We start from the raw sequence: 17037 nt of genomic DNA on the forward strand, positions 1-17037 counted from the left end.
GCAGCAGCAATGCAAGCTGCCCCACTCATAATCTTCAAACCTTCACTTTGAAAGGTGATAGAGAAGTTCATTTTCCAACCCCACTTACTCCTTGACTGTTGTGCTGAGCCTCTCAACAAACCTGCTAATTGTGGTGGCTCATGTTGTGGTATGGACCCACTCCTGCACATCAAGGCCCCAGTCCTGCAAAGATTTGAGGATGCACTTAATTTGAAGCCCCACAGAGTTTGAGCTCGCACATACGACTGCACAAGATTGGGGCCTAGGAAGTGAACTGAGATTACAGGCCCATTTCACAAAGTCTTTTCTACAGCCATCAGGCAGTAAAATCTTTGGTCGCTTCCGACCTAGTCTGGATTTGAATAGGTGGCCTAAAGGCACAAAGGCCAAGACTATAACATGGTTCAAAAAAGAACTAGATAAATTCCTGGAGGATAGGTCCATCAATGGCTATTAGCCAGGATGGGCAGGGATGGTGTCCCTAGCCTCTGTCTGCCAGAAGCTGGAAATAAGCAACAGGGGATGGATCACTTGGTAATTACCCGTTCTGTTCATTCCCTCTGGGGCACATGGCAATGGCCACTGTTGGAAGACAGGATATTGGGCTAGATGGACCTTTGGTCTGACCCAGTATGGCCGGTCTTATGTTCTAATACTCTATGAGTAAAATCCTGGCCCCATGTAAATCAATAGACAAATTCCCATTGACTTAAAGGGGCCAGGATTTCTTCTGATATCCTGTTACCAACCTCTTGAGTCATCCAGGCCTCTATTGACACATTATGTAAATCATGTGGATTTCATAATCATGATTCCACTAGCAGGATCATCTCCTCTGGGTCAGCAGATTTAGTCATATTTTGGTCATCAACAGGGATGACAGGAGATGGTTTGGGAAGATTCAGGTGCTTCACAATATGTGGATGTTTGGAGCTAAACCTCAGTGTTTTTACTTGCAGGGAGCCAAATACCTTCATGTTGAGAAGCACCTTTCCAAATCAACCTTTCAGACTAGCCTATGCATCAGTGGTCTCCTTGTCTTCCCTTCATTTCTTCCCTTTGTTCTGCCCCAGGTTCTTTCCTAGGGGCTTCCTTCTTCTCCATTGTTCACACATTCTTCAAGCCCTTCTTGCTGTCTCTTCTGCTTACAATGGTCTCTCAATCAATATATGCTACTTCTACTTATCCAATGAAGCATTCCATCTAGTCCTATGACTCCCATGATGTACCATCACATTTGTTGATTTTTAAGAAATAACGGGGCACTGGGGAAGTTCCAGAAGGCTGGAAGAAAGCTAATAGTGCACCAATTTTTAATAAGGTTAAATGGGATGACCTTGGTAATTATAGGCTGTTAGCCTGACGCTGATCCTGGGCAAGATAATGAAGCACCTGATACGGGATTTGACTAATAAAGAATTAAAAGAGAATAATACAATTAGCACAAATCAACATGTATTTATCGAAAATAGCTCCTGTCAAACTATACCTTTTTCTGACGAGACTACAAGTGTTGATAATGAATGTGTTAGGTTTCATAGTGTAGCCGTGTTAGTCTGTATCAGCAAAAAGAACGAGGAGTATCTGTGGCACCTTAGAGACTAACAAATGTATTTCAGCATAAGCTTTTGTGGGCTAAAGCCCACCTCATCAGATGTATGCAGTGGAAAATACAGTAGGAAGAGATATATATATATACATATATATATACAAAGAACATGAAAATATGGGGGTTGCCATACCAACTCTGTTGGCGTGCTATACTTAGACTTCTGTAAACTGTTTGACTTGGTACTCCACAACATTTTGATTAAAAAACTAGAGTGCTATAAAATTAACATGGCACACATTAAATGGATTAAAAACTTGATAACTTTTAGGTCTCAAAATGTAATTGTAAATGGGTAATTGTCACTGAGAGGGTCTATTTCCAGTGGGGTTCCACACGGATTGGTTTTTGGCTCTATGCTGTTTGCAGACGTCACAAAAATTAGGGTAGTGGTAAATAATGAAGAGGACAGGTCGCTGATTAAGAATGATCTGGATGGCTTGGTAAATTGTGCACAAACAAACAATATCCATTTAAAAATGGCTAAATGTAAACGCATGCATCTGTGAGCAAAGAAAATGTATTCATACTTACAAATTGGGAGACTCTATCCTGGGAAGCAGTGACTCTAAAAAGATTTGGGATAATCAGTAGAACCTGAGCATCTTATGTGATGCTGGGATCAAAAGAGCTAATGCGATCCTGGGATGCATACACAGGGGAATCTTGAGCAGGAGTAGAAAGGTTATTTTACCTCTGTATTTGATACTGGGTGCGATGGCTGCTGGAATACTGTGTCCAGTTCTTTTGGCCACAATTCAAGAAGGATGTTGATAAATTGGAGAGGGTTCAGAGAAGAGTCATGACAATGACTAAAGGATTAGAAAACATGCCTAATAGGGATGGACTCAAAGAGTGCAATCTATTTAGCTTAACAAAGAAAAAGTTAAGTGGTGACTTGATCACAATCTAGAAGTATAAACACAGGGAACAAATACTTAATAATGGGATCTTCAATCTAGCAGAGAAAGCTAGAACATAATCCAATGGCTGGAAATTGAAGTTAGACTGGAATAAGATGTAAAAAAATGACAGTGAGGGTAATTAACCATTGAAACAATGTATCAAGGGTCATGGTGGATTATCCATCACTGACAATTTTTAAATCAAGATTGAATGTTTTCGAAAAGATTTGTTTTAGGAATTATTTTGGGGAAGTTTTATGGCCTATGTTATACAAGAGGTATGACTTTGATTCCAAGACAAGAAGAAACCATTGTGATCATCTATGAATCTGTGGCCATGGGGAGATGCTGATGCATCATGGGAGATACAGTTCAGTGAATGAAAACGTGAGGTACCACAGAAGCTGATTTGATGACAGATTTATGTCGAAATCACCCTAAATGAAACAGTTTGTCAGATCTTCATGATGGGGGGAGGAGGGGGAAGGAAAGTCAACATTTTCCTGCAGAATAATTTGATTGTACAGAAACTGCATTTTCTGTCACAATAAAATAAAACAAAACAAAACAAAACAAAACATTTTGGTGGGAAATTCTTGACCATCTCTAATTTTCATTTTTTAGTTAATAAAATAGAATTCTTTGAAGAATTGAACAATTTCATATTAGACAAAATGTCTTTTTCTCCTTTTAAAATTATTATTATTAATTTATTATTATTTATTTTGACCAGTTCTAGTGTGTGTCATTTCTGAAAATCGATCCCATAAGCCCTGATCCTGAAAGCACACACATGCTGATCTTTACTACCATGTATAGTCCAATGGGGTAGGGTATCATGTTTGCATGGTATAAATGTTTACTGAGTTGGGGCCTTAAACAGTAAGCTCCACTGAGCACAGTTCACTGAACATCTGATTTTCAGAAGTTCTAGGCAGCCAAAACACCATCCTAAGTCAATGGGAGCCGAGATTCATGGACACCTCTGAAAATAATGCTCTAGCTATTGTACAGCTTGCCATACAGTGTACAGATAAAAAATAGGTCCATATAAATAATAGGAATGCTACTTGCGGAAAAGCTTTCCAGTTACAAATAAAGTCCTGCCCTTCAGCACCCAGCTTGGTACAAACAAACTCAGAATCATTAAAGAAATTCATAGTTTTCAAAATAAAGATGCAACATAAACCCAACAGACTGGCTCTACTGTATTTCCATTTGTTTTCCAAATTCTTTAATGCAAGGCACAGCCTTCCCTTAATTTTAGTTTTCTTGGCTAGCTCTAAGAATTTTAAAGAGATCATAATGATCCTTAAATCACAGATAACTGAACCCATAAAATGCAAACTCTGGTCTCCTCATAATGTAATCTCTTGCCAGCTCTCTGTCGGGAATGATATTCAGTCAATTTGATCTTCAATAAATAATAGCCTAGGTAAACAGGTGAACTCACAGTAGGCAAACTAATCCTCTTAACTGTTCCCTAATGTATATGTCTCCCAGGGCTAGCAGGACAGGCAGTTATGAGATTGGCAGGCCCTACAGCTGTGTCCATTGCACTTTTTCAAGGACTTAAATAGTCCTCAAGTGTGATTTTAAACATCTAAAGCATCCTAAAATATTACCACATCCTAAATGCAATAAAGATTGTTCCAGGGCCCTGCAGTTAAATGGAAGACCCAATATCCTTTAATGGCTCTACAAACAAAAAAAGAAAACTACATCACATTTATAGGAGAGTATTATAGCAACTAAGGGTACACCTCCATTTTACTTTGTGCCAGGGAAGGAACTGTGAACTAAATATTTTGTCTTTTGCATGCCAATATCTGTTCATTTCTTGCCATGATTTGGGACTGGAGCCAGCTAATTAATGCTGGAACTAATTGGATCAGTACAAAACTAAACTTTGGGTACTTCTAAAAAAGAAGATATAAATGTCTCTCCCAAAGGTTGGGCATACTGCTTGCCAGATTGGAAAATTCAAACTGACCCTGGAAGAACTTAGCTTAACTCTAGGCTTCTTCTTGTCTCAGAAGCTGATCCCACTGAGATATGAGTTCTCTGTGATTTGCTGATAGCATCACATTTATTTCCCCTAATAGCTGATACTTTAGAACTGACATGTCCGTCAAGGTCACTCCTTAAATTCAGCATCACATTTTCCCATGTTGTGTCTTACCCAGGTGACCATAGGCACACAGATGGTAGAACTCTTATACAGACAGCTGATCCTTAGGAGAGTTTCACATGAGTGACAGCATGACGAGTGTAAAGCTGGTTCTGTGCACACACTTTTTTCTTATTGCATTCTATATGGTTTACCTAACGGGGTTGCCTATTTGATGATTTGTGTACTGTCAGTTTTGTACCAGTAAAGGAAACTGATACAGTATGTTGAATCCTGTACAGTGTCAAAGACATCCAGGTACACCAATTAACATTCCACTGGAAATAAACCAGGGACAGACTTCTGTGCATTTTTATGAGGGTTTACTTTTAACAAATGAGAAGGGAAAGCATTATTTTGGTGGCTGAATATACCAAGATTATCTTTTAAAATGCGTAAAAATGCATGTTTCTCCTAGATCTGAGCCCAATAAAATTTTGATTGATGTGACTGATGTTTTAAACATAAGTTTGACAAAACGTATCAGGAAAGCCGGCCAAAGTCTATTTGAAACTGACAAACTCTCTCTCTCTCTCCAGAAGACTTGACTGACTCTGGGTTATCGTACCTTTTAGAATTTTATACTCTGCTGAAGATTTGAATGAAAATACATGTTATCATAACCGACAGAGAGCTACCTTCCTTCATGAATGGAGCAGGTGACTAGCTATTATCACCTAACTGAGAAGCACTGTGTTGAATATTCTTTATCATAAAATTTTAAGAAGTGTGTTTGAAATATAAGGTTAAGTTGCTTCATACTCAATACATGTGAGATTTAAACCTCATTCCTTTTAACTTTCCACCTCACCACCTTTTGGTGACATTTGTCCTTTAGGTTTAAGCCGCAGAAAGGATTTGCTTGGGTATCCCAAAAATAATTATATAAATATTGTGTGCTATATCTGAGTTGGGTGGAAATCTGAACCAGGCTAAACAGGTTGAATTGGATAAATGTTGGTCAAAAAGTTGTGGGTTTTTTTGTGAACCTTTTTTTCATAACAAAAATTCTGAAATGTGTCCTTTCTTGACCAGTTCTAGTATTTGAACCTGCTGATCCCAGTCAGAAAATTGTTACCTTGAGTCTGCCTGATGAGTGAAATTCTTTGTCACTTGTCTTTGTGCTCCCCAACCTTAGGCAATGGAAGCAGTGTAAGTGCACTCTTCTTGTGTGTTTCCTTGGCTGGCTGAAGGGCCAACAAACATTAGAAGAAAGCATTGCCCAGATTCAGGTATTGGTCAAGAGTTAGAAGCATCAAAGAGAGAATCGCAACCTTAATTGAACAAAATGAAAAATTAAAATCCCCCCCCCACACACACATATAAATAAATGATGGCTTGATCCAAATTCCATTGAAGTCAACGGAAAGACTCCAGTTTGCACAAGGCCCATAATACCTTGTTTGCAATAATTACATTCTTGAAACAATTGGTTAATAAGGCCTGGCTTGTGATGTTATACTCAGTACCCACAGAAATGTAGTATTTAGCAGCCAAGCTTTTCTAGAAAATTCCAATAGAATTTAACAAGGATCAGATTAATTGAAATTTAATAAGATTATACAGAAATTACTCTATTAAGCTATAGAATCTAATTATCTTCCTATAGATTTTTAAACCTTCATTTATTCCTAAAGGATGGTATAAAAAACCTATTAAAAGATTTCTATTTTCAATCACAAGATATAGGATTTTCCCAGAAAGGAAAAGATTCTTTCATCAAGGCCATTTATAACATTTATAAATGATCACTGCTGTTTCAGGCAGAAAATAAACCTTCAGATTCTGAGTGGAATCCTTGGCTGTATTAACAAAAGGGAAAGATTCTAATCTCATTTACACCAACATAAATCCAGAGTGCATCCACTAAAGTCAATGATGTTTCATCATTGTTACAGAAGAATCAGTTTGAGAAAGAAAGAAAGAAAGAAAGAAAGAAAGAAAGAAAGAAAGAAAGAAAGAAAGAAAGAAAGAAAGAAAGAAAGAAAGAAAGAAAGAAAGAAAGAAAGGTTATTGCCCCTGATGCAAGTTTCTCCCTGTGGTTCACAGTAAAGCATCCTCCCCATCTGATTTCCCTTTTGTTCACATATTGGTTACATGATTTTCTGGATCCTGTCTCCATAATTTCCCTCGTTGTTATGTGCTCAGTATGTTGCATTAGGGTGAAATACAGGTAGAAAGGGACTATAAACCTGAGCTGGGATGGAATTTGCCAAAAGTTATCTCCTTGAAAAGCTGATGAGATATCAGGGAGGTCTCATGCATTGGTAGGTGGCATGGTATATATAACACAGTGTTGGCCATTGTAAATAGAATAAATGCAAATGATGGAATAATTTGGCATAATTCTTTCACATACCTCCCATGTGGTCTGAAAGAAAGCCATTGTTAGAACCAAAGCAGCACTGTAGCAGATAAAGAGTATAATAATTTGCTAACAAATACTGAATAACATTAAAAATAATTGCAATTTTTTATTATTATTCCAGTACAGTCTTTGCTCCCTGGTGTTCTACAGACAAGTTCCTGCCAACAAAGTGAAATACTATCGCCCGGTATTTTGTTTAGTTGCTTGCCATAGCAATGAACATTGAGCAAAGCTCCTACTGAGGTTTGCTAAGCATTTCAAAAGCACAACGACATCTATTAATGTCAACTTTCATTTTCATATAACTGCAACTAGGGAGTCGGACTTTAAAATGGATTGATATTATTTACCAGCAAATGACAGATTGACAAAAACAGGATTATTCATAAATATTATTTTATAAGCACCTTCCTTGTCTTCTGAGCTTTCATGTAGCTCCTGGTCTCCACATCTTCAACTGTTAACTTTGAGTCAATTTTCACAACAAATTGTAATCAATTTCACACCAGTTTTTCATCATCACAGAACCAGGGATTTTCTTACTGATGGTTCGAAGATGTGACAGGAAAATTGAGCTTGGTTAAGAAAGTCCTGTCTCTTTCAGAGTCAGATCCTGGCATCCTTTGTTCCTCCAGAACTGGTTTAAACAGCCAGCTGGGTGGTGGAATACAAAGGCACAGACAGTTCTACACCACCCACTCCCTGGCCTCCAACCATAGGGATGAGGAGTGGGTGTGGCCAGAGTGCAATGTGCTCTCTGGATGGTGTACAGACCTTTTGGGGACATAGTCAGGCAGGTGTAACTTAGAGCAGCCCCCAGGTTGTTTTAAAGTTCTGATGTGGCCAAAACTACACTCAGGGTGCCATCACATCCTAGGTGTGCCAAGGAGAGTTTTGGTGCATCTGAGAATCTAGCCCTCAATGTGCAGGACTTCTGTGGATCATTCGGTGAGAGATACAAGTTCCTTATGGAGCCAGTTAGCACCCCCCCACCACCACTGCTACCACCCCCCACCCCCCCATGAGTGCACAGCCGAGCTTTCCTTCCCCTAGAGCACTGCTAAGAAGTGCTAAAAAAATCAAACTGGTGAGGATCCCAAGTGAAGACTATTTCTGATCAAATCACAGCTTTCAATGGCCAGATGCACCACCACTAGAGCTGTTCATGAAAATATCGCAAGGGTTTTATTCTTTCATCCTTGGCACAGTGTATTTAATTCAAAAAATAGCTCAACTACTTATGCTTAAACTGTCAGGTGGTTTTTGTTTTTTTTTAATCTAAACCACAAAACAACATTCCCCCTCCTCATACTTCCATCTTCAGGCACATACCAGGCATGGATCCTTTCACCCCGACAGAGGAAAGTTTTGGAAAGAGGTGAGCAAATGAAAAATCATGAGATTTAGCCACAGTTGTTCTTCTCTCTATTATATTTTACTGGGCTATGGAGCAGACTATTCCAACCAAACTGGCTTGTTTCTCATTGGATGGCTTGTGTTAACCTTGGCGTCATGGGGGACTGCATAAACATTCTTCCTTTTACAGGTCTGGATTTTGTAGCAGCTTTGATGCTATATTATCTAATTCACTAGTGAATTCCCCTGTCTGCTCTTGATTCCCCCCTCTCTTTTACTGTAATCTTCCCCACAGAATTCTGTGTGGTTTCAGGGAATTTGCCCTGATCCTTCCTCCTTCTATTCCAATATAATTCAACAATCCCCTCTTCGTTTACTTACACCATCAGCATGGCTCACATCCTTTCTCTGCGTCTCCCTCTTGATTCATTATATAACTATGACTCCCTCTTCAAACACAGAACATCTGGGGATGGAAACGAGTGGGCATAATTACTATACCATGTGATAAGAGCCGAAAATTATGTTGTTGTTATCATGGCAGCTTCCTTATGCTTCTCTTGCTTCCCATTTGGCAATAGAGATTATAGAGAAATATCTGACAGAGGCACTAAGGGCAACTGGCCCCAAAGAAGCAAGGGTCATATTCTCAAGATGGCACTTTATAGATGACCTTACCAAACTAAGGCCTTCCCTACTCTAGCTATGTAAGTCAATCTAAGTTACATGAGTTAAGTTACGTAACTCAAGTCCATGTAACTTACATTGACTTAACGAGTCTATGCTTTGCTGTGGCGACAGGAGACACTCTCCCATTGACATAGCTTCCACCTCTCATTGAAGTGGAGTACTGAAGTCGACAGGAGACTGCTCTCCTATCGCGTTATCGCGTCTTCACCAGACCCACTAAATTGATGCCCGCTGCATCGACTGCAGCAGTGCCGATTTAGCCCAAAGTGAAGACAAACCCTAAGTGTACTACCTTACAAATCCATGATGCGTTGGGTTGGTTTGATGGAAAAGAGATAGTATCATGGGCTTGATCCTGTAAACCCTTTACATAAAAAATTTTCATTGAAGGCAATGGGAGTTCTGCAGAGACGGCTTCCAAGATCTGTCTCCATACTTTCTTCATGCTCACAATGAACAAACCTACAGTACTATAGATACCCAGTTAACCTGTATGCATAGCCAAATTATCAGGACTCAGAGTCACCCAGCATTGCAGATAGCTTGGCCACCACAGAATTACAAAGCAATGTATGCACACTGGTGGGGGAAATGTTGAATAAGGGAGAAGATTTAATATTTAAGCTACCAGGGGACTTTTTCTACACAATAGTGAGAAAGATATAAATGATTATTCTGTGATGTTCTTCCTTTTTCAGCATTCACCAGGGTTGAAAAAATTTGAATATTTTTTAAACAGAGGGACTGACATAAAGACACATTCTTCCCTCGCCGAACGTTAATACTGTACATTGACTTCAAGAAGACTCTGCCTTCGTAATGACTGAATCCAAATTGAGTAAAGAGCTCAGGTTTTAACCTTTAATTGTTACAGTGAGATTTCTTGACATAGTCTGTATCCATTTAAAACATTAGATTACTTCAGAAGACCTGCATAATTTGCACATAATGTAATGGTCAGTCTGATGCATGAAAAATGAATATTGGTATATTTCACATACCAACTAAGTGACCTGTCAGGCTTACACATACGCAGATCTCAAAGACGTGTACACTCCAGATGGCCACAGATCTTGACTCCTGACAAGGCTCATCTTGTTAGAAGAAAGAACATGCTACATCACAAAACTAAATGGAAACTAAAACCTCCTTTACTGTGCAGGTGATGTTTGTGACAGCAGAGGAGATAGAGCATTCTTGCAAAAATATGTATATTGTCCCAATTTCCCGCCATCCGGTACTTGTTCTCAGGAACCACAATCCCCTAATCATGAGGACAAATTCTTCAGACTCCACACACATTCAGTGGGAGTCTCGCTGAATTAAAGTCCGCACAATTTAGCCTAGGGTCATTAAACATGGGAGAGAATGGAGAACTAGGTTGTAGGGATCTTACAGCCCTGTGAGAACTTAACAAAGGGATTGTGAATGCATCCTCTGGTTTCAGTTTGTTTTAAGAATGTACATGGGAATCCACAGTTCTGGTCTCTACTATATCCATCCAAGATGAGAGAATTGTGAAAACAGGCATGGCCTCACAAACCACACAGTGATACATTTTTCGCCTCTTTATTTGCTGTACAACTCTGGCTTCTTCACTAACTTCAGGGGTGGATGCAGGGAAGCAGTGACCCCACATTAATTGGCAATTAAGCTGTCTACATTAGTGCAGAAGAGAAAATCCTCTCTTAGGAAGTCAGATAAATGTTCATCAAGACAGTCATGAAAAAACCGCTTCTCAGCTTCCCTCCATTGTACTGCACAGGTTCCGTTGATTTTAAAATATTACAGGCCAATTTTACCCTTGGAAATGCATAAGTCTTTTTTTACCATAGGAATTTAGTTCTCCATATCACTGGGAAGTGTGTGCATGCATTATCTGAGGACAGAATTTAGCTGCTGAAGTGTGACTTTCAGTGTAACAGTGAATATGGCTTGATCCCAGCCAGATCCCAGCTGTCAGATCCCAGCACCAAGAAAATGATTTCGTACTCTAGATTCAGTGCACTAGGCTCTGGCATGTGTTACCAGCTGCTTTGTATGTTATATCCAGAGTGTTACCTATGTACCCAAGAGCCCTACACATACCAATAGATGTTATTGTAAATTGCACTCAACCCAAGACCTGTTATTGTAAGTGACATTCCATTGCATTCATTTGGCCTAAATGTCAAGATAGATTAAAACAAAAGCACCATTATAAATTTCAATCCTATTAAAAATAACGGCACCAAATCTATTTAAACAAACTCCCACTGAATGCTCATAAACTAAACAGCTGTGTGGAAACTATTCACATCTTTATGGTAAGGTCCACTACTAGTCAAGGGGAGAGAGATCTTGCCAGCCTCCACTCTACAGGAGTTTGATTGGCCACAGGCTTCCTATTAATTAGCAGAAACATCAGTGATCTCGTAGGTTGCCCTTTATTTCTGAGGTGTTGCTCACTATCCTTCTCTCGCAGAGTCTCCCCTGATGTTAAAAAGTCTGACCTCAGGCTTTGGGGAGTCAATAAATCAATAAATCTGTTACCACGTTCCTCTGATAAATACTTTCTCAGGATGTTTAGTAGAATTGAACAGCAAAAGGAACTGCGGGTAGCAAGAGTGGCCAAATAAACATTCACATTAGTGCACTGATGTTCCCGCAACATTGGTGTTACCAGAGCTGGCCTCTATGGGATGCAGCCTGCCTCCAACCACGTGTGTGCTTAGTTATGCCATTAAAGGTGCATTGACATTCACAAGATCAAAGGTGACCTAGAGAACTCACGAGGAATAGATCTTTGTGAAATGTTTTCTATGAAACATAGGAATTTATCAAGCCAGGGGCCCATTTACTCCAGTATTCTGTCTCTGCCAGTGGCCGGCACCAGATACGGGAAGGCTCAAGACATGCTGCAGTAGACAATATTGGAAAATCCTGCCCCTGCAGAAAGTTTCCTCCTAATGTCCAATATTAACAAGTTAGTTCATGCCTTGAAGCATGGGGGGTTATATCCCTTCCAAACCTTATTTTTATTTTTAATATTTATGCTTAGAACTGGATATATTTGCTTTCCATTTAAATGTCCAATCCTTTTTTTGAATCCTGCTGAACTCCTGGCCTCTATGAAACCCTGTTGTGATCATAGAATCATAGAATATCAGGGTTGGAAGGGACCTCAGGAGGTCATCTACTCCAACCCCCTGCTCAAAGCACGACCAATCCCCAACTAAATCATCCCAGCCAGGGCTTTGTCAAGCCTAACCTTAAAAACCTCTAAGGAAGGAGATTGAGTTCCACAGTTTAATGGTTCATCATGTGGGAAATTATGTATCAGTTTTAAATCTGCTGTCTTCTACTTTGACTGAAAGTCCCCTTGTTATTGTATTATAAGAAAGCATGGTGAGGCTTAAAACACTCTTATGCAATTTGCATTTCAATGCCAAATAGAAAATTACCCTGTTCTCACAAAGCTAAAATTAATTTTGTATTTGTAAATGGACTCATTTTCCCTTCAAATAGATATGTTTGCACCTCAACTGGTGAAATTTCATTTGTAAGCATTGAGCAAAAGTAGGTCCATTTTTACGCAAATACATAATATATTTTCAGCAAAGAAGTGCAACTAATAAAAATTGTATGCCCCTTTTAGACATCACCCAAAACAAAATCATTGCCATTTTGTCAAGACAATGTTCACACTCAGTCCCTCTCCGAAATGTAGCCACATAAGCAATTTATATCTTTCATGCTGCAGTTCCCACAGCTTTCACTGGGGAAAAGATGGTGTATTTCTTCACCTTCTATGTAAAAGTACTAGAAACGACACCAGTCACAAATTGGATGTGAATCCAGGCTGTGAACTACCATAAATTCACAGATGTTCAGTCCTAGTATTTTGGTTTGGTCCCAAATCAGACTTGGATCAAGATTTCTAACACTGCCAATGTCAGTAGGGTATGTGTTGGTGCATGGGGTATGTGTTTCTGTTTAAATCAATAGTGAAATATCAGTGGGAAGAGGACTGGGTTACTAAACACTTGGGAAGAGTTGGAAAAGGTAAGAAAGCGGAGAGAAACCTAACACACACTTTTTACTGTTTTTCTACTTTCATACAATGTTTTACCTTTTTCTCCCCTGTTCCAGAGGGGCAAAGGGTTGGGGGAAGAGAAAGAGGGGAAAATCCAATAAGTAAAAATGGTATACCATTTTTTTCTGTTTCCTAAAAACCTGAACGAAATCACATTTTAAGTTGAAATTAAACTAATATTTTTTGTTTCAAAACATCCTTTTGAAATTAAACAAAATGGCAATCCTTGTTTTGTTTTGTTTCAATATTCCTTGGAAAGCCTGAAACGTGTTGGTTGAAAATTTTCAAAAAGGGATTTTTTTCATAAAAATTTCCATGGGAAAAATGTGGGTTTTCAAATCTACTCTAACCACAATCCTTCTATTAACTAGAAGCAAAAGAATGAAAAGCCAAGTGGCTAAAATGGTATGTATGGCCAATGGCTAATGGTTAATTATGGGTTAGTAGTTAGAACTGGGATCCCCAAGGTCAGGTCATGTTTCTGGCTCTGCAACTGTGCTGCCATGTTGCTCTGGGCTTGTCATATGTAAAATGCATATAATAGCCATGCTTGCCTATAGCATTGGGGTGTAGTGGAGTTTTATTAAAAATGCCTGTAAAATGGTTTTAAATATTCAGGTGAGAGGTGCTGGAAGCACACAAAATATGCACATATTTTACCAAAGGAGTCTCAAACTGTCAAAGAAGTTACCTTCAGCTAGCTCTGCTTCACTTGAAAATCCTCAGAAATAGAAATCTGGTAAAGAAAGAAGCTGATAAATTGGACGTAGATATATGGAGAGAAAGAAAACCAAAGACCTACAAGACACATGTCTTTATTTACTCAGACATAAATCAAACAGACCAGGAACTTGTGCAAGTAAATCGGACTCCATTTGTATGTTTTTCCTGACACATAAATCTGGCTGTAAGCGGAATGGCATGAGCAACAGAGGACTCGAACTCCCACAGTGACTAATGTATCTGGACTGATAACTTACCCTACGGAGATGGACCGGGCACCACTATAGCGTGTCCTGGGAGCACCAGAAGTAACGTGTTTGCATGTGTGTGTATGTGTGCATGTACGTGCAAGGGTGTCTCAGACGCTGAAAGTACAATAGCATGAATAAGAGATGTCATACATTATTGTACGTCCATCATTTCTTTGCAAGGCTTGATGTACACTTGCCTTGAGATACTTCAGGTAATGTGGTAATATGCCACGATGCTGGAGACCTAAGGAGAACACTGACTGCATGCAGTAAGAGAAGACAAACACGTGGTAAATACAGGTTTCAGAGTAACAGCCGTGTTAGTCTGTATCCGCAAAAAGAAAAGGAGTACTTGTGGCACCTTAGAGACTAACCGATTTATTTGAGCATAAGCTTTCGTGAGCTACAGATCACGTCATCGGATGCATACTGTGGAAAGTGTAGAAGATCTTTTTATATACACACAAAGCATGAAAAAATACCTTCTCCCACCAGTCGGAGAACACTTCATTTCAATCTCTCTGGTCACGCGATTACAGACATGAAAGTTGTGATATTACAACAAAAAAACTTCAAACCCAGACTCCAGCGAGAAACTGTTGAATTGGAATTCATTTGCAAATTTGATACAATTAACTTAGGCTTGAATAGAGACTGGGAGTGGCTAAATCATTATGCAAGGTAACCTATTTCCCCTTGTTTTTTCCTACACCCCCCCCCCCCAGACGTTCTTGTTAAACCCTGGATTTGTGCTGGAAATGGCCCACCTTGATTATCATACACATTGTAAGGAGAGTGGTCACTTTAGATAAGCTATTACCAGCAGGAGAGTGGGGTGGGAGGAGGCATTTTTTCATGCTTTGTGTGTATATAAAAAGATCTTCTACACTTTCCACAGTATGCATCCGATGAAGTGAGCTGCAGCTCACGAAAGCTTATGCTCAAATAAATTAGTTAGTCTCTAAGGTGCCACAAGTCCTCCTTTTCTTTTTACGTGGTAAACAGGGCATACAGTCTCTGGGAGGAATTCAGGACCTGTATTGCTCAGACAATGTTCCTGAACATCTCAGGACCATGAGATGTTCTCTCAAGATTCCCAGCTTCATGAGAATAGCAGTTCTTGCTGGATTTCAGTGTGTGTGTGGGAAGGTAGGAGGATGAAGTCTCTTTCTAGTTCTGGATGCAACAGGAGAAAGACTAGGCACACGGATGTGAATCCATTGGCTGGTGTGTTGTCACTGCACAACAGTGTTACCCAATAGCTCTTTGGTGGCCTATGAAGAATGAGCTGGACATTTCAGTCCCATTCTTCACAAGTTGGACAGGTGTCTACTTGATAGAAACCACCATCAGTCAAGCACTAACTGGCATGGCTATTGTTAGCCAGGCAACCTTTATCTCCTTTCAGGTTTAGCTATGAAAGGTTTGCACAGCCAGAGTAACAAGGCCTTTCCAGGAGAGAAAATTCTCCTTTATTTACTTGTGTTTTGCAATCCAAGCTGCTGAGACCACAAATCTGACCATTTTATAATTTGAGGAGACCTTAGGTGAATCCAGTCTCACTCCCAGGAATGTTATTTTTTCAATTTGGCAGACAGAAATTATTTTCATAGAGATTCCTCTTGCTTGCAATAAGATGGAGAAAGATGGAACATGAGAGAGGTTTTACCTTCTGGCTGACAAAGTCTGCCTTGAACGAAGAAAAAAAGAGATCATACAAAATATTATTAATGATGAAATCCACAGTTTTTATTAAGCCAGAACATTACTCAAGGTCACATCCCCTGAAATCCTCCTTTGACTGATGGAGTGGTTTCTTCCAGTTTAAACGCAGTCACAATATTATCCCTAATGTAAACTGGCAACATGTATATTTTTGCAGTTGGTGTTGGTAAAGCATTCCCAGGAGTAGCAAATAACTTTCCACCATGGAAAAACAAATTCTACCCTCCCGACCATCACCTCGAATTCCACTCACCTTTTCCAAATGGTACATTCAGGAGGAAATCCTGATGATGTTATATCTACTTGCATTGAAAATCTGGCTACCTTATTTGGTCCTGTTCAGTTGATATATGACATTTTTTAAGTTAAAGTTTTCCAGTTCTGAGTGTTCATTAACTATGTCTCCAATGAGGCTTTCTGGTACTGTAGCAAATCCATTAAAAACTATCTTGCAGTAACGGAGAATGAGTATGCAGGTCCATTAAGAATAACAAAACAGGAAGTTCCTCCAGGGTGCATTAAACACTACATTAATGCAGTCGGACAGGATATTGAGGCCATGGCATTCAATTGCTGTGCAGCTTTGAAGGTTTGGATTTGGGAATAGACTTACAAGTAGTTTTTTTGGGCAGCAGGCTGACAGAGGTATCAATGGGTGATCACATACATTAGATCATTTGATGCTGAGTGTCTGGGGAGTATCTTATAAGTACCCCCAGAATGTAGCAGCCGTGAGGGTTAGTTAGAATATTAAAGTAGCTCTCGAGAATAGTGAAATCTGGTCACACTGTCAGCGACAGAGAAGGGATTGTCTGATACAAGTTTCCTAAATTATGAAAATGGACACTTCTGGCCAGTGGTCCTGGAACAATTTGTATAGTGGGGGTGCTGAAGGTAGAACCTATGCATTTGGTTATTACTACTTCAAGCCAGGGGGTACTACTTCAAGCTCCCACACCTATGGTTCTGGATAACTTGGAAAAGGAAAATTTGAGCATTGATGGGATTGAGAGGAGAGTGGAAAAGAGTGGAAAGGGTCAGGGGGAAGGAACCACATTTAAAATGCAGACTGAGTATCATCACTGAAGCCAATGACAAAGCTCTCATTGACTTTAATAGTGCAGGATCTGGGCTTAGAAGAGAGATACAAAATTGATATCTTTGT

Source organism: Lepidochelys kempii, chromosome 14 (assembly GCF_965140285.1).
Source record: "Lepidochelys kempii isolate rLepKem1 chromosome 14, rLepKem1.hap1, whole genome shotgun sequence".
In the NCBI taxonomy this organism is placed as follows: Eukaryota; Metazoa; Chordata; order Testudines; family Cheloniidae; genus Lepidochelys; species Lepidochelys kempii.